Source organism: Thermobia domestica, chromosome 3, assembly GCF_964235325.1.
Source record: "Thermobia domestica chromosome 3, izTheDome1.hap1.1, whole genome shotgun sequence".
Taxonomy (NCBI): Eukaryota; Metazoa; Arthropoda; class Insecta; order Zygentoma; family Lepismatidae; genus Thermobia; species Thermobia domestica.
The window spans coordinates 187,201,004-187,221,195 of NC_137456.1; the positions used below are offsets into that span (position 1 = coordinate 187,201,004).

At 33.9% G+C, this 20,192-nt stretch overlaps 1 protein-coding gene across 2 annotated transcripts in view; it reads left to right on the forward strand.

The window, feature by feature from the left end:
• The window catches only part of Cortactin (cortactin), a 773,732-nt gene that overhangs the window by 134,873 nt on the left and 618,667 nt on the right, over nt 1-20,192 (forward strand). The window lies entirely within an intron of this gene.

The following is a 20,192-nucleotide window of genomic DNA, read 5'->3' on the forward strand; positions in this document are numbered from 1 at the left end:
AATATATAAATCTTTTGGAGGTAAGATGGTTCATTTGACTATTGCCTAAATACTTTTCAGTTGTGAAAAGTTAGCTCGCCCTATAAATTTTTGGTTTACCTATAGGCAAATGCTTTACGTGCCATTACCAATGGATATAATGATGTTACATCATAATATGCAACAAACTCTTTAATGGTACATCATGCCTTAGGTATCAGGTGAACGACAAAATTAAAACAGTATGATTGAATAATTTACTGGATTTTTAGCGTTTTCACATTTCAACAACATTAACATTTAATTTTTTCGAGAAATGCTATTTTTATGCTTATACCGTTCTTGCAGTGATGTACCTTGCTTAAACGTAAAATTCAAGGATACGTGTCGCATTGTAGAATAACACTTTAAGCATACGTGATACATGAAATTCGTAAACTGTATTTGTTTTCCTACCAAATCGTTTTTCCAATCCATTTTTGGAATGATGGATTTTATTACCAGTAGTACGTTCTAACCAGTACATTACCTTTAGGTTTTGACGATCACGATGGTCGAACCCAAAGGGTGAAATAATTTCTCTGGGAGATGTGTTACGGCAGTATTGCCAAACTAGCAATAGTTAGTGTTATAATAAATTAACTACAAATTGTTTTGTCCACAAATAACTTTGAAAATTTAATAACATCATTTCCTTTTGGAGACATCCCCACTTGCAGCACGTTTTTCGTACTAGTTGATGAGTTGGTTTCGATCTTCGGTGCTCCGTGAATCATGATTAGCTCAGGAATTTTGCCTACATAATTTTCATTGTTTAATGTATTAAACAAGTATGGGAAATCTCCCTTTCGTAAATCTACAGAAAGACCTAACGTTTTAGGTAATTTAGATAATTTAACTCCCATATACAAATACGTGTCACGGAATTAAATCTTTTATCCTTCATCAATTTTTTGTCCCGATATTATTACTTCAAGTGTAAAGTTTTTTTTAACATAAAATTACATACCATAATTACTGTTATTATGTAAAAGTAGAATATTTTTTTAAAACATTGGTCGAGTCCATCATTGTTGTAAACAAACGGAATCCGTTTTTTATCTTCACATACAAACCATGTCCTTACACTTGTAAATACAAATAAGCTGATGTTCTTGTTCATTTTACATCAGAAAACGATATCTACATGGTGACCGTTCAACGAAATAAATATACCCAACGTTTACATGTGTATAACATGTATTAGCCGCAATCATTTTAGAACTTATGTGACCGTATAAACTCTTTTCGCAAACAAATACTGTTTTATGATTGGTAAAGCAATCATCCCTAGAAAACAGTCTATGACAATTAGAGCATTCGAGTTTAATAATAATATTATTATTACAAACATTGTGATACTATTCATACATTGTGCATTTTTAAATACACTTATTATTTTCTGTGTGATGTCCAAACAATACTGATAATAAGTTTTTCATAACGTTCATGGAATATAATTAACACATTTCGTAATATTACAATTACTATTTTCTTTTTTTCAAACTGTCTGAGTATGAACTTAAATGTATCTGGGTAGCTTTTGAAAAGTGAAAACAAAAATATTTTAAAATATGTAAAGAATAATAAGAAGAAATACTTTTAACGAATAATATTTTATTTACAAAAGAACGTTTTGCATATCATATAAAATTTTAAAAATCATGTTTATAAATATAAAAAAAGTTAAATATGAATCATACAAAAGGTATATCATATACAATGTTATATAATATTTTTCAGTAAACGCAAAAATCATAAAAAAATTCAATGAGCAATATAAAATTGTGTTTACAATTTTTACCTTTTTTTGTACATGTACAAAATTAAAAATTATAAAAGAAATCCTTCTCAAGGAGTAATTCTAAAATTAACTCAATATATTTTCTGTTTAATAAAATATTATATAGCGCATAATTAAATGACCATTTATCAATTTCAATATCACTATGCATTGATACAAATTCCTCATATAAATCATCAAAAGTCTGTATATTCACCATAGCACACCATGCATTATAACATAACATATAGTCTAACGTAACGCATTCATGTTCATCGAAAACACTTCGATTTTGAAAACATCCGTTACACATAACTCGACGTTGTGGGTTCCATCTTGAAATACATTCAAACACACAATGTTCATTTACATTATAAGAAGTACAATTGTACACGCAAATTTTTTTTTCTATATGCATTCTTGTCTTTCTTTAAAAACAGTTCCACTAACTGTGAAATATAAGAATCAGAAAACGTGAGGCCTTCGTATGATAAATTAAATCTGTTTAAAAACGTTTTATTTTTTCTATAAGTACTGTTTAAGCAATGTTTCTTGCAATAAAGTTCAAATACAATGTCACGAGTTTTCTTCTTAATGACAAATTCCCACACAGCACGTTTCAAACTATTATCACACGCTAGTGTACATGAATGAAGTCTTTCATCTGGTATTCTTATTGAGCAAGCAAAGCAAAGTAATGGTTCATTCAGTTGATAATTTTCAAAAAGTTCTTTTACGCACAATTCACTTATGTTAAATCGATTGCACTTACAGTTCACAATATCTAATTCAGGAATTTCAATACGTGAATTCGGATACACTTTTTCACATCGAATTTCATCATCATATCTATAAAATCTTCTAAACGAATCAATATTTTTCCCTTATGTAATAATATTTTCAGTTTATCTTCTTCAGAAATATCACCGTCTAGATAAGTAACTTTATGTCTATTAGCAGATTTAATTTCCTGTTGGAGAAATATACTCGGAAGCAAATACACGCTTACTACACATCTTTGCAAAAACTGTTTTACTTAAACATTCTTCTTAGAAATATATAAACAAATGCGCAAGCGCACAAAACTTTCAACGAATGCGCATGCGTCTTACAAAAGTTAGCAATATTTTTTCTCCAATCATATTCATACCATGTAAAAAATCTTTGTGCCAAAAATATGTCTTGGAAAATCAGAATTGGATAATATCAAATGAAATAGAACGTTTTCATAATGTTTGTTAAAAATATATTGAATAAGAATATAATCCTTCTTACTATGAATATTATGTGATTTCATATATATTTTCAAAATTTCCTTGTACGTAGCGTATTCTGATAAAATACTAAAAGCTTCCAAGTCCAACACATGTTTACTTTTTAAGATACAGTTATGTATATTATTATCTTTCAAACCAATATAACATTCATTGCAGAAAAAAAATGTTTGGTATCCATTTAATTAAAGCGGACGTAATACAATTAATGTCAATAAGTGATTTCTTGCATACGCAATTCATACTTTTGCTAATGCAGAAACGCGTCTTCTAACAAGAAAATAAACTCAACAACAACTAACAAATAATACCGAAAGTTTGTTTTTTTCCCTACATGTGTTACCATTTCATGTTATATTCTCTAAAGCAGGAAATATTTATATTTCAAGTTGTAATAGTTAGTTGGTTTTCTCTTCAAGATTATTTTTATTCAATTTTAAAATAGTTTCTTAATGTGTATAACGAAAAATTAAAATAATGCAAACACGTGCAATAATACTAATCATCAAATAATAAATGTAAATGCAAAAGAGTATAAATATAATACAAGTATTACTTTCCAATATTTTCCTTCGTAAAGTTTTTTTTTCTATTTATTTCATTGTTATTATTTTTTTGTAAAATAAAACACAACACTTTTTTAGTATCATGAAAAGTTTATTTGATTCTATTTTTTTCATTTTATCATACATTTACAACAAACACGTTGTAATAGTTACTGTTATTAAACATGATCTTTGTTCATACTACACGTTCTTTATTTTGCAAATTAATAATATTAGTTATTGAAAAAAAATATTTTTAATTCAATTTGTTTTTAACCCAAATAAATTGTATTCTACAAATGAAGTAATTAAACAATGCAAATGTAGTGTACAAAGTTAAACAAAATTCACAAATAATAAATTCAATATCATATGTTGGAATTTCACGATTACGTTCCAATAAAAACATGGATCAACAAATTCAGTATTCATACACTTTTCGTATAAAGTTTTCAACACGTAATGTTCACAACAAATATTGTTTAAACAAAAGTATAAACTTCACTAATGTCTTAAGTAAAACACAAGTTCATGATTAATCATAATCATTTTTTTCTTATTGTAGTTCAAAGTAATTACACAATCACATCTCACTTTCTGGATACACAAACACATACACAATTCACGAATGTTTAGTTTATTTTAACATTGGTAAAAAAACACTCACTTGGAATATGCTTTCTGTCTGTCCTTATTTTGGAAAATTTCAACCACTTCGGTTAAAAATTGATTATCCCGTTCTTCGATTAGTTCGTAATATGTATCATAAAAAATTTCTTGAGTGCATATTCCGATAATGTGCGAATTTGCGTATGTATAAAATAGTTCATCAATATCTATTTCAATTAAATTTCGCACTGCCCTTTCAACAAGTTCTTCTTCGGACATGAATAAACAGTCGTCTCCGTTTTGATTGTCAACCCCTTCAGAACAAGCCTCATAGATTAAAATTTTACTTGTTTCCCAGTCTCTAATTGATTTTAAAATACACTTTGGGTCCACTTTTACGTTTTCACATGTGCAGTCCATTCTACAAAATCTTCGTGTTCTTGTTAATAACGCTGGGGAAAAACTGGTGACGACGAAAGTGTTGGTAGTGGAGTTTGCCGCTCTTCTTCTTCCAAATCAGTTTCATCATCCGAAGATGACGATAAATACACAACTTCAACACCGTCCGGGAAATTCGGTCTCTGCTTTGACTGCGTTCTTTTACTCGTTAATAACGATGGTGATGGAGTTTGGCGCTCTTCTTCTTCCAAATCAGTTTCATCATCATCCGAAGATGACGATAAATACACGACTTCAACACATTCCGGGGAATCCGGTCTGTGCTTTGACTGTTTCCTCGGTATATCGCTATGTCCTGTCTTCATCTTCTTTCTCGTTGGTAATGGTGGACACAGTAAAGTGTCGTCCTCCTCCTCAAAAACTAGTTGACGTACGTGAGCCATAGCAGCTAATACATACAACAATTTACTAACACTCAGTATTTAAACGTTTACGTCAAACAAAATGGAGTTCTAACCACACCACAACTCTCATATCGCGTTCAAAACAAAATTATTTTTATTTTTTTCATACCAACCACCAACAAAACAAATCATACTACCCATTTACAAAAACAAAAACACTCCCCCCAAAATTCTTTTCATATGTTCCTTACGTTTTCTTTTCTTGGAAAATTCAATGTGTAAGTAAACATCATTTATTTTCTTTTATTCATATGTTCACATGAATAAACTCAAGGTTAATACTTTTCTCTTTTTTTCAATATACTCTCATTTCATCTTTAGTCGCTGTCGCGTCCGCACACGCGGGTGTTTTCCGGTCGCGCACGCCTCCGCCCACCTTCCCGCGCCCGCCCCGCGCCGCGCCGCGTTTCCGCCCTCGGCTGCAAGGTTCTAACATTTTTCTTAAAATTATTATTTTTTCAAAAACATCCCAACTGGAAAACCATCATATACGTATTATCTTCCCACGGTATCAACATCTGGTACTATTCTTTCTTCTTGTTTACAATTCATCTTTCGCAACAAACCTTTTCCCACACCACCATACAAAATCTTTTTAAAAACATACAGCTGCATAGCCTTGTATATACAATTTCTCTTTTGTTTACTATTTAACATATGTACATTAACAAACCTTTTTCACACACCACACCATCAAAATTTTTTTAAACGCAAACAAGTATATAGCATTGTATGCTTCATTTCTCTTTTATCCTCTATTAACCTTTTGTTTTCTTTTGTATTTCTTTAAACATGTTCTCTTTTATCCTCTATTAACCTTTTGTTTTCTTTTGTATTTCTTTAAACATGTTGTATGCTTCATTTCTCTTTTATCCTTTTGTTTACATGCCGTCAAAGAATTCTATACACCTTCTCATCACACCCCACCTCCAAACCATGTTTTTTCTATCGTCTCATATTGTAGCCCCTCCCCCTACTACCACCATTCTCTTTTGTTCTCTTTTGTTTACGTTCTATTATGTTTACCTCCCCTTTTCTCCCATAAGTTTAACATGGGGTCCGATATACGCATAGGTCTACTCCCTTCTGCTAGCCTGTTACCTAAAATATCATTAGTTTAACCATTTCTGTATATAGGGTGCCTACGTTCACATGGACACGTAAAGGGCCCCATTATCTGCAATAGCTTAGGGCCCCAGTAAACCTAAATCCGACTCTGCAAGTGATCACACTTCAGTTTTGTTCATTTAATATTCCTAAATATTTTGAAGAATCTTGAATGAAAAATCGGGAAATTGTACGACTGGCAAAAGCTGAATAGAAATGGCGTGCAAAATTAAAACAAAGACAGAAGAAGCGTTTCGGTTGCAGGAGAGCATTGAACGCAAAAGCATTTGATACAAGAGCGTATACAAGACAACACGCAGATTGTGGTGATTAATAAGAGAATAATATGAATTAATACGCCTATTAATAAAACAAGAACAAGACAGTGACTGGTTAGTATAAACTTTTTACTATGTATAATATGCAAATTTGACAAATTTAAGTGTTTTTTCCCAATAGTAAAATATCAAAGGGAAGTAGATTTTGATACCGGAGTGAATATATTGTGTAACCGTGTCTGCTTTGTGTGTGAATAAACGTTTCCCTTTAAAACAAAAAGTGATCATATTAATACGGAGGAAAACAATAGATTATTTCAGTTGTTTTGCAGTGAGACTCTATTTACAGGGTTTTTCGAGTACGGACAATTGAACAAAATGTGTTTTGGGAATGATATCACAGTAGATTTCTGGAGATGTTGTTTGGTGGGGAGAAAAGCTACAATAGATGTCAAGCAGTGCCGTGCCTTGGGGTGGGGCGACGCCTCGGGTGCAGATGTAAGGGGGCACAAACTTCGGGAGGAAAATGCGTGTGTACACATGTATAAAATTCAAGGAAAAAAGTTATTAAAAGTGTCCAAAATCAAGAAAAAGCAGGATTTAATTTTGAAAATTTTCTATCGCTTCGCGCCAAGCATGCTGGCGCTTCGCGGCTGGTCTGTCGATCTCACCCATATGTACGGGGGCGCCGTCGTATACTCTCCTCCTGCGCGCTGAGTTACCACGGAACGCCACAGGAGTAAAGTCAATTCGTCGCTTCCGCTGTGAACCTAAGTGCAAGATTCCAAAAGTCACATTTTGGGGTTCAAAGCAATACGTCTGCTGGGTGAAAGCATAGAACAGTGTGTGTTTCACTTCATTTTCATGCAAATGTGTTGCCTTTCCTACCTTATTTTTAACCCCGTAATTGCTTCTTTTGAAACTTTAACAAAAATTGCAATTCTTCCTTTCTTTATATCATTTGTAAGTCAAAGCATTACATATACCGCTGTATGTTACTTATGTAGCTCACAGGGCCGCAACTATGGGGGAGGAAGCGATGCACGTGTTCCGGGCACGTGGTTGAAGGGGCGCCTAAAAGGGAGGTTATATATTAGTATTTTTCCTGTCGGTATTTAATATATTTCATCAGATTGCGAAATCATGAAATCGAAGTGGGAGGAGACTGGAGGACTGAAGAGGTTAAAAAAAAAAGCACTTTTATGCTTTAAAGTTTCGGCATAGAAAGTTCACGTATTTGTGCATCCAAAAGTAGTAAACTATACAAAGTTAGGTATTACGAGTATACCGCTGATCACTAGTTCATCTAATAATTATAAAATACACGTTGATTACATATAAATTACGGTAATTACTTTGGGAACTTCTGACATTATTTCACTGTATTATCCCCCCCTCCAGCAAGGATTTAGTGAGGGAATTTTGTCCAAAAATATTCAGTGTGTGTGTGTGGGGGGGGAATTCCCCTGTTCCCCAAGATTTCGCACCCTGTTTTTCACAATAAATTTCACTATTTCAATTCGGTAATAAATAATGAATTTAATTTAGAATCAAATCTCATATTATAGTGCATTTTCCTCTTCTCTAACCATATACATTATTCATTTTGGTAGAAAATCACTCTACAAAGACATTCTCTCAGGCTTTCTCCCCTTTCTCTGCCAGAGTCTTTTTCCGCACCCTACCCAACAAGATCAGGCGTTTTACCAAACGTCCTTAAAATATAAAGTAGATGAGCTAAGGAGGTATTTGTGTGCAGGTTAGCCTGGTCTCTCACTGAACTCCTCAATTGAATGTTTATGTAAATTATGTGTCCCTATATCACAAGCAGTAAATATAGCCTACCTTATTCTACGTTTATTAATGCATTTCTACAACAGATCATAGCTTTAGAGGTTCTCGTGAGGATTGGGTGACGCGGATTATCACGTAGCCATAAGTTGTCAAATTAGCAGTTGTCCACCGTGCATGGTGATAATGATCCTGAGTTGAGGTGTAAAATTGCACTCGAAAGCGGAACAAGGGCTGTACGTATTCGTATCTCAGACGAGGCATGTAATGGGACGAATATGAAAATAAGGTTGCTGTAATAGATTTCCACAGGGTTGGTAAAAGTAAGACTAAGATTTTCGAAACACCTTTCAATTTTTTATTAAGACTTGACAATTTTTAAAATCAAGACTTGGCAATATCAAGTTTCATCCCCCTCCCAATCTTATAATGCTCGCTACGCCGCTGATGGTATCTCTTCCTTATACCGATCGGAAAGTAGCATGTTATACTTTTTTTGTGACAACAGATTACACAGTTTACTGCTATATATATTTGACAGTTTGATGACAAAAGTTTTAACAAGGTACTATAAATACTACCATAACACATTGGTATTAAATTAATTTGTAAGTACATTATATTTTTATATGCTCTATCTAGTGTTTTATAAAACATATTTTTTATCAGATGAAAAATTTGGTGAAAAACGTTTTTATTCAATTTTTCAGTTTGGATTTCATTCGCTTTTTTAAAATGGTACTTGATGTAAAAGAGGAAATAGGAAATAGCTGTTAATAAAATTGTTTGTTTAGTCTCGAATAAATATTTTTCTTAGGAAATCTTAAAGAAATTAAGTGCAATTTCAAAGAAAATCAATTTTATGTAGATAGGTTCTGTGTACTGTACAAGGGCTTAAACTGAAATAGTTACGCACAAAGGTATAACATTTGGTCCGGGACAGTATTTCTGGGTTAAATACAATAAAAACTGTCTTGGAATATAATTTATTGTGAAAAAGTATAATAATAATAATAATAATAATAATAATAATAATAAGCTTAAAAAGCAGTGGTTTTAGTTTTCCGGGAGGAAACCAAAATTTTTCGTTTTTTTTTTCAGACCTCAAAAACACGCTGCAACACACTTTTTTTTGGCTTGGCCCCCCTTTAAAAACGACGGGTCCTTCGTGCATTAACCTGCTGGCTACACCCCTGACCCTATCTAAGTAAACTTAATATGTGAAAGTGAAGTGTAAAAATAGAGTGAAGAAATAAACTTTAGAAAGTTTTAATATAATCAGCAATAATGTGCTTTTATGTTAATTGTGTAATATGTGTATAAAAATATGTATAACAATATATATGTATAACAGTGTGTAAATACCAATAGCATTCAAAACTTCAATGGGCTTGCGCAACCATTTAAAACAGTTGTATTTTTTTTTCTTGTGTAGTCTATCTATTTCCAGTGGCGTAATAAATGTAAGGAGTAATAAATGCAAATGAAATTCGAAAAAAAAGTATTTTCACCTCATTTTGGAACCACCCTAGTGCACCCCTACTTAAAATCTAACCTACTATGCCAGGCTTTTGCGAAATATCCATTTTCTTTTTTTTTTCTTTTTTATTGATTATGTTACGGTTAATCCAGGGAGAGCTATTGTAGCGAGATGGGTACAAGAGCAGTTTCTGGCAAGGTTAGGAAAATATGCTCAAATGTGGAATTTAAACAGTGGTGAGCTTTATCAGTAGGTAAGCCTTTCGAAAAACGCTATCAATTAATACTACTACTACTATTATTATTATTATTGTTAATAACTAGCCTGCGATCACCAGGTGGTTTCTCCCCCTTCCCGACCTCTGGCAAAAAAAAAGAAAGAAAAAAAAAGAGGGAGTTAGAGGGTCAGGAAAGTTTCATGCTCTATCAGGAGTAGAATGTGATCGAATAAGGAAAAAAAAAGTATGAAAATCGTTCTTCATTCACGTCTTTTTCGATTGGAGAGTTAGTTTTACCCTCCGTTGCGACTGAAAATGGCCACAAGCTACGATCGAGAAACAAACACGTCTCTACTTAAAAGTATGAATTTGGAGAAAAATCGATGATGACCAAAATTGCTACCCAGGACCTTCGTAAAAAAGATAAATAAAATAAAATAAAATAAAATAAAACTCGAAATTTGGGAATTTTTTGCGCCTTTTTCGCAGGATTTAGAATTCGATATTTGAGCTTTTGTTTTTAAAACCGACCACGAGGAAGCGAATAAAGAAAAACGCAGGGTCGTTACCTCTAATGGAAGAGTTTTACAATTTAGAAGTGACCAGTCAGTCAGTAATAATAATAATAATAATAATAATAATAATAATAATAATAATAGACTTATTGCAACATTTCATTCATGCCAACATTTCTATTGGTGGAATACAGGATCTCATTTCTGTATTGTGGCGTGATTTCCAATTCTTTCTCTTAAAAAATCAAAAGTTTCTGTAGACATCCAAAAGTAATTAAAGAAAATTCACAATGTCTTCGCGTAGTTTCTCATGTAGTGTGTAAAAAGCGCCTTCTACGTGACACACAGTCAATAATGAATGAACCCAAAGCTTTTGTCACTACGTTTCCTGTTTTTACATACCAAAGCACGTTTCAAACTTTTGCGACATACATGCATGTGATTTTTTTTCCTAGATGCAAACAAGCAAACATATAAAAATATATATGGTGCCTTCCATTTCAACTCAGGCAAAAAAATATAAAATTGTACAATCTGCGGCAAAAAACCTGCAACATAATCATGTAAGTTTATTGTGAAATGACGAAGTCTTTTGCTCCAAAATAAGTGTTCACGGTAGGACGCCGAGGTTTATCCTGGCGTGATTCGTGCCACTTAGACGTTATGTTGATTCCCTGTGCTGTTAGGCGTAGTATCAGAATAAACTTACATTCTCATGTTGCAGGTTTTTTGCCGCGGATTGTACCATCACCATCTCAGATATTGTTGAAACTTTTTTTTTGTAGCAACTAAACATGTTTTAAAGAGACCCGTATTTTTTTGTTTTGTCGAAAAAAAAATTCCCGCCAAGTAAAGGGCCATCAAAGACGGGAGTACAATTTATGAATTGTAAAAGACATGGAAAATGGTCAACTTCGGAGCCTCACCATTCGGCTATGGAGACAGGTAGTTATAATTTTTGTTGTGGCATGTACTCCCATGCGCAAAAAAAATTGCGCGTATACTGTAAATCATGATTTTTCTCAATTATTTCATTTTCCTTATGTTTATGGGTAAAATTCAGTTATTAGTATGTGGAGATAATAGAAAGCAATCCATCTAAGGAGATATTTCCAAAAAATATAATAAAATAATGAAAATATGAGCAAAAAACAAAATTATGTTCGGTTTTGTGTATACTGGCAATAATGTTTTCGAGGGAATTTTTGGAGTAGCACAGCACGATTGTAGAGGGAATTACAGAATTGGTAACAGAACAGGGGCACAGTTGAATCAAGGAACAGGAAAGTGGAATAAAATATTGCATTTATTGGCTTAAATCTAGGGTGTAAATTGTCTGCCAAATATAAATTAGCTTCTGTAACCAAGATGTTGGACGGAAATATATAAACAAAGAGAAAAACTGTTGTCTTAAGTTTGGAAGTGACATGCTCTATAACCATGAGCATTTATTTCTTAAGAAAAAGATAAGCAACAAAAGAAAGTCTGTATGGTCAAGTGGGTAGAGTGACGGACTAGTAATTCTTATACTGTTTTGACCCCAGATCGAATCTCATCCGATCCTGTTCAATTTTTTTTTTTTTTTTTACGAAACATTATAGAAGTGTATAATTTGTATGTTAATAAAAACTGAAACAATACAATAAAGAAATAACTTTTTGTTTTCTCTGATGATGTATTTATTTAGAATTAGTGTACTATTAGTAATAGCCATTGCTTTCAGTTTATGCTGTTATATAGCTTCTTTTATCATCCTCCTTTCTTGAAAAAAAAAAAAAAAAACAAAAAAACAAATTTGTCTCCAATAAAGTATGAAAAATATATATAGACAGAAACAGACATCCTAGTATCAAGCGTGATTTATCGTGATGAAATAAACAAGTTTCCCGTTATTAAAAAGGAAAACTATAGAAAATCATTGAATTTGGTCTTTAGGTTTTTAGCATGCTATATATATTCTTTATAAGACTATACTTTATAAGGCAGGATGTGCGATAATACCCACAAATTTAGCTAGTGGGTGAAAGATGTTTTCGGCAGGCACACATATTTTACAGGTCTAGGTGCATGAAACACCAATACGCCATGGTCTTGACCTTCGTTTATTTCACATTATTATCCGACATATCATAGCAGGTAAAAAGCAGCATCAATCGGCAAGAAAAACTGCAAGTTGTGGTCTTAGTCTGTTTTTGATGCTCCGGACTCGATCGCCTAGCACGCCCGTCTATACCTTGACTCATACGTCTATCATTCAGTGCAGGCACATATCCAGCTTTACTTTTCGGAGGGGTCCGACACGAAAGCTCGTAAGCACGTAATTCTAATGTTTCAAAAATATCAATAATAATAATAATAATAATAATAATAATAATAATAATAATAATAATAATAATGCAACAGTTCTGTATTTCTCTTAAACATTTCTTACTTTTCATTTATGAACCGGTCAAACTGCATTCTAACACAAACGAAATCAAAAAAATATTTTCTAGGGACATGTAAGGAAAACTGTCTGCTACGTATATTCTATCACATAACAAAAATAGCAAATGGCAATGAGTGTATCGTTCTAATACAGTAATGTTATAAACAGAACGGAAACGAAATTGTAATCCCATTTAAAAGTGTTCTTTAGTTCCACCTGGTATCAATGGCATTACGGTATATTCTTACAAGTAACACTTCCCAAGTGTAACACTCCGATTTTGATAAAATTTGACAGGCAGATACTACACATAAAATAAACGAATACATGTTTTGTTTTTAATTTTTTGCGGAAAAACGGTTTTAGGGGCAAAAGCCCTCACCCAAAATTTTGAAAGTTAACGCCCGAAAGACAAGAAAAAAAAAAAAAAAGTGGACCAAAGTGAACGAAATTGTGCACAGATATGGCAGACGTAAAATGAAGGAATACGTGTTTTGTATTTTCCTGGAAAAACTGTTAGGTGGGGCACAGACCCCTCCAAACCTTTGATCATGAAATATCAAAAGTGCTAGTAACAATATGTCTGATGTGTGTAAAGGACGAAGAATTCCAGCGACACTTTGTGTATGGACAATACGCAAAAACTAAACGAATACCTGTTTTTTTTTTATTTTCTGCGGAAAAATGGTTTTAGGGTACAAAAGCCCCCATCCAAAATTTTGAAAGTTGACGCCCGAAAGGTAAGAAGAAGTGAACCGAAATGAATGAAATTGTGCAAAGATATTGCAGACGAAAAATGAGGGAATACGGGTTCCGAATTTTCCTACCAAAAAAAAAAAAAAAAAGTTTGGGTAGGACACAGACCTCTCCAAAACTTTGATCATGAAATATCAAAAGTGCTAATAATAGTATGTCAGAAGTGCTTAAAGGACATGAAGAATTTGAACGACACATTGTGTAGGAACAATACGCAAAAAACAAACCAATACGGGTTTATTTTCTGCGAAAAAATGGTTTTAGGGGGCAGAATTTCCCACCCAAAATTTTGAAATCGTGCATAGATATTCTAGACGTAAATTGAGGTAATTGTGTTTCGTATTTTCCTGGAGAAAAAGCGGTTGAGTGGGGAACGGACCTTCTAAGCTGTTGATTACGAAATATTAAAAGTGCAAATAAGTATACGTCAGAAGTTCCTAAAGAGTATAGAGAATTGCAACGAAACTTCGTATAGGGACGATTTGCAAAACAATAAATGAAATGTGTTTTAATTTGTACGACAAAACAGTGTTGGGGCCTAGAGCCCCTCAAAAAAAAAAAAAAAAAAAAAAAAGTAAATATTACCGAATGGACCGAAGCAATTGAAAATGTGTGTAGATATTGTATAGACTGTATGTAAAATAAGGACTTTCGTGTTTTTAAGATGTCCCTATCAATTTTTGCACATCAACAACAAACAGGAAATTAATCAGCACGTGTTTTTGTTTATGCGGAAAAACATTATAAGGGTTAAAGTTGCCTCGTGATATACTACAAAATACGCTAACTGTTTGTGCTTGGTGTTGATCTGCCAAATTTGAAGAAATCTGATGGAGACGCTTGTGAAACACGAGAGGCTTTATTTTTCATATCCAATATCTACAGACAATTTCATTCGCTTCGGTCCTCTCCTTCCGACACTCAACGCCTCGGTCCACTCAACAGTTTTTTTTTCTTTTCAGGAAAATACGAAGCACGTATTCCCTCATCTTACCTCTACAACATTTGTGAACAATTTCATTCAGTTCGGTCCATTTCTTCTTGCCTTTCTTGCGTCCAATTTCAAAATTCTGGGTGGACCTTTTGCCCCCTAAAACCGTTTTTTCGCAGGAAATAAAAAAGCCGTATTTGTTTATTTTTTGTTTATTGTACTAACACAAAGATTTGTTCCAATTCTTCGTGTAAATTTAGGCACTTCTGGCATACTGTTATTAGCACTTTTGATATTTCATGATCAAAGGTTTGGAGGGGTCTGTGCCCCACCTAACCGTTTTCTCCAGGAAAATACAAAACACGTCTATCCTAATTTTATGTCAGCAATATCTGTTCACAATTTCGTTCATTTGGTCCATTTGTTTTTGCCTTTCGGGCGTCAACTTTCAAAATTTTGGGTGAGGGCTTTTGCCCCCTAAAACCGTTTTTCAGCAAAAAATAAAGAAGCACTTATTTGTTTATTTTATGTGTAGTATCTACCTGCCAAATTTTATCAAAATCGGAGTGTTACACTTGGAAAGTGTTACTTGTTAGAATTATAACAACAACGCATTGTCCACAGTTTGGACACTGACTCAAAGTAATCTGACATAAAAGAACCTCAAAAGGGAAAAAGTAGGTTTATTAAAAAGTGCTTGAGGTTTGGTAAGGGACAGCTTCCAGGACCTCACGCTGGATACGTCACTGAGTCAATGCATTGTATTTGTTTCTTGCAAAACATGATAATTAGATGCGTAATATGTAAAATTATATCATAGTTTGACTTTTAATAGGTCTTTCCTTAATACATCCATATTATCCGGCGTTCTGCCTGCCTGTTTCATGTCGGATAAGCGAAACTTTACTGTATTTTCAAAGATAGCAAATACACAGGGGCTACAGGTCTGCACGGGCCGGAATTTTTAGAACGGACCCGGCCCGTCCCCTTTAATTTATAATCTATAGGCATTAGCGGATTAAGGGCGGAGCCAATGGAGCCCAGGCTTCGGGGCCCCAAGCTCAGGGGGCCCTTTAAAGTCCCTCTGTTTAATACTAAAATATAGTAATCAACTTATTATATTATAGGCTTCAGACCGATGCTATTTTTTTTTCCCGCTCGTTACGCTCGCGGTATCGCTAGATTTAAGTCTTTCCATCAGCAGCATTTACCTGTTAATAATGAATGCAATTATTTAATTGTTAATAATGAATTTAACTAAACTAATTATTCTAAACTTGGAGCACATTCAAATATTACAGCATAGTTCTCGGTAGTTCCATAAGCCTATGAGGCTGTGGAAGGCAGAAAAGATAATTTATGCACTGGAACTATTCTTAACATAGGGCCCCCTTAAAACAGTCGGTTCTAGGTCCCCAAAAGCCTTAATCCGCCCCTGTCTATAAGCAATATTTCACGAAAAGCTGGTATTTTTTAACAAATGTGTTCGTCATCAAGTTTTCATAAAGTAGTCCCTTTCTCCTTCCACGATGTTTCAGTGGTAGAGCGTTCACCTCTGGTGCATGGAGTCCTTGGTTCGATCTATGCTCGCGCCAAGTGAACCTTGTGCTGGACAAACACTGTGCGTGGGTTTTCTCGAGGTTCTCCCGTTTTATCCCACTTCTTCACTCGATCATTTCATTCATTTCTTATCATCACTGTCTCCTTTAGCCTATCCGGCATAATCGTTGGACGTAAAACTTAAAGATTTCATTTCAAATCATTTCAATCAAAAAACAGTTGCAGGAAGTATGTAATTTCGAATAAAACAAACTACTATATACAATTCTGAGTATATTATTCTTTTATGAAATTCTCGCGAACCTTATTTCTAAATCGAAGGGTAAGAAGACTAAATTCACTCTCTTATTATTATAGATCCATTTCAATTGAAGCAGTTGGAATAGTTGAAAAAAAAAAACATTCCAGTGTGCCACAATCGGTATAACGCGGCACACTGGTGTGTCCAGCAAAGTGAACTGTGTGACGCAAACTTTTTCCTATTATTTGCAAGACTATTTGTCGAGCTTCTCTTATTTATTATTATTATTATTATTATTATTATTATTATTATTATTATTATTATTATTATTATCATCATCATCAACGATTCTTCCATGGATCAGCTGTCTGTATACGGTTAAGCAACCACAAGTATCACATTGATTGAATGAGTATAATTATTTACTTTAATAGTAATACAAAATCTATTTGCTTGTATATTCTACGTCACATCTCTTGGACGAATAACTGCATCCGTCTAGAAAGCTAGGACTAACAACAAAGGGATCCGAAGTTGTGACCACACACCGCCCCAAATCGTGAGTGCCACAAGTTCCCTTCTACGCCTTAACACAATAAGGGCTGTTGCGTTCAGGGAGAGAGAGAAACAAGTTAATTCCATTGCAGTTATATGCTTATTAAATGTTAACATATTTATAAATTATGTAAGTGATCGTATCGTTTTCTGTTTATTATTATTATTATTATTATTATTATTATTATTATTATTATTATTATTATTATTATTATTATTATTATTAATTCTTATTATTAATTCTTATTATTATACATTTCTTATTACGTTGATTGCCATGTGTATGGAATTCCATACACACGGCTCTCCTGTGCAGTAGAGCGTGATTATTTTCCATACGCAAACAATGTAGATATTCCAAGTTTGTTGTGTTCGTTCTATAGCTGTGTATGTAATTAGATACATATGGCGTAGAAATCAAAATTTAATGTCCATGCCACGTATATGCAAAACCATACACAAAGACATTTATGAACAAAGACATTGAGTTTGAGTTTAACGTCTCGCTCAGCAACGAAGCTATATGAGACGTCGGCCTACTGATTAACGTAGAATCCGAACCACGTGAGCTCCCGCCGGACGGAAACAAAGGCCTTTGGAATTGACAATAATCGTTTGGACATTTCAGTCGCATCTACCTAATATTAACAACGTTTCTACGATAATTTCGTAACATTGTATTATTTCTTTTGTTGATTAGCTTGGTTAGGCTTATTTAAACACTTTTTTCTTTGCACCGACGTGTCACATCTCTTGGATGAAAATACACTAGCTCTCACTGGAAATCAAATCCAGAACCAATGCACTTGAACCATTTGACCACAACAAGGCACATTTAAAAAGAAGTTTGGGTTTTGTTCCGAAAATTGTGATTAGGTGTAACATTAAAAAATATATTTAAGAAAGGATACGGAGCAAACGCACTGTACTTTCTCGCTCGAATTTTTTACACTGACTTATGTTAGGCTGTAACTATTATTGAAACATTTATTTGGGAAATTGCGAATAAAATAATGTTTTGGAAAACTTTGCTAGAAGAAACTTCAGGCCCAAAACTAAAGTACCCATAGGTCATCTTTTCGTTAGAAATAACTCGATCCATATATTAGAATTATTAAGGATATAATTGTATGTGAACTATAAGCAAAAGCGTCTGAGTAATTTCTGAGACAATCATGAAAAAAGTCACCCCCAAGAATAAATTATCCCTTGTGGATCTTTTCAGGACAAACGAGCTATGCTATATTGTTAGTGTTTTCGTAAAACATTTATTTATGAAATACGAACACAATCGCCTGAGTCGTTCTTGAGAAAATCGCAGGGTAAAACTTACTGTCAAAAGTAATATACCATTTCTAGTTTTTCCGGATGAGGGAATTATACCATATAGCTAGGTTATTTATGTCACATGTATTTATAAAATATGAACAACAAACATGTCCTGAGTGTTTTTTAGGAAGGTCATCGGGAAAAGCTTACCCCCAAAGGTAAACTCTTCTATCTGTAATTTTGACAGTATATCGAGTAATTTTTTAAGCAAATCGTCGGGAAAAAATTCACTGTCAAAGTATCTCTTGGATTTTTCTTTTCGGAACAAGCGAGTCATACCATATTGTAAGATGATTACAGAAAATATTTTACTGAAATTAGAACAAATTTGTCTCAGTTATTACTGAGAAAATTGTCCAAAAAAATTCAACCCTTGAGAAAACCACTTCTTCTGTATGTTATCGGAATAAACGATTTATGCTGTATGTTAGTTTATTAATGAAACATTTCTTTACGAAATATGAACAAAATTGCCTAAGGGGTAAAGCTCACCCTAAGATTAAGCTACTCCTTCGAACGAGTTGTTTGTTAGGTTATTAATGATACGTTTATTTATGAAATGTGGTTGAGAAAATTCTGCAAAAAGAACGCATAACATACGGTAAATTACACCATATATATTTTTTTAGAAAAATTATTCATATGCGGTGGAGATTCGTTAATAAAATATATATTGTAAAACTTTTGTGTAAACTCGTCTCATATAAGGAAGAGGTAGAGCAGTTAATAAAAAGAGTGTCCGGAATCGTTTCCCACTACCAGTTTTATTATAAAAATATGAGTATTTGTACAAAATACTATACAATTTGGTCTCTATTTAAAAGGGTGAGTAAAAGGTAGTCTTTGACCGTGTGGTCGCAGACAGGATCTCCAACAGAGCCCCGTAGCAGGCTAAGAGGAGTGGAGTTAAGGAACCAATGCTCCGTAGCAAGCAGAGGCAGGTTAAGTTGCCAACAGAGCCCCGTAGCAGGCTAAGCGGCTGAGGTTGGGATTCCCAGACAGAGCCCCGTAGCAGGCTAAGCCAGGAGATAGGATAGGCGTAGTCCCGTAGCAGACTAGAGGCCTGGGGTTAGGTTACTCCAAGAGTCCCGTAGCAGACTAGAGGAGGGTCACCAGAAAACTGGTACTGAGCTGGATTCTTCTGCCCAATTTATAGCGTCCCTTGGGTGGCGGTGGCGCTTCTGCTTCGATTTCGTCTTCTGCTCCGTAGGAGGGGCTAAACGTCGTCTGCAGGTGATAGCAGGTCCCTCTGGTGGAAGATCCTCTTGCCGAACCATGTGGTGTTGTTTGTAAACATTGAAGCGTGGAACTGCTTGTTTACGACATCACATAGGATATTACACCCCCCTGGCTTGTTTAAAAATAAGCCGAAGGGTTATTTTTGTTTATGTGATAGTTGGCAACACTGAAGAATCACACACACAAAAGAAATCACTGAACACTAAACACTTGTGGCACTGAAATAAATGAAAATCACTTTTCGGAGCAGTAATGTGGTAGCGGAATATAGAGCACTAAACAGGTGGTCCCTATATACAGGCAGGATCCGTACATGGTACATGATACTTCATTTCCCTCGAGATAGGGCTGTTTTTGGCTTGGCGTCAATAAATATAAACTAATTCACTTATAGTAAGTGGGGTTGGAGTCTGTGTTAGCTGTTGCTCCTTAGTTGTATTATTGGTATTAAATGTTTCCAATGGAATAGGAGATGAAATTTCTATGCGGTTCGTTCTAGATTTGTTTGGTAACGAACGAAGACGACGATATAATATGTATAAAATAATAAGACTTAGGAATACTAAAAAAGTTGCAATTGACACTGAGATATAAAGATAATTTATATTGGAAAGTTCTAATTCGAACGGCGTGATTTCTTGGTCACCCTGTATAAGGTGTAAAAGTTTCTAAA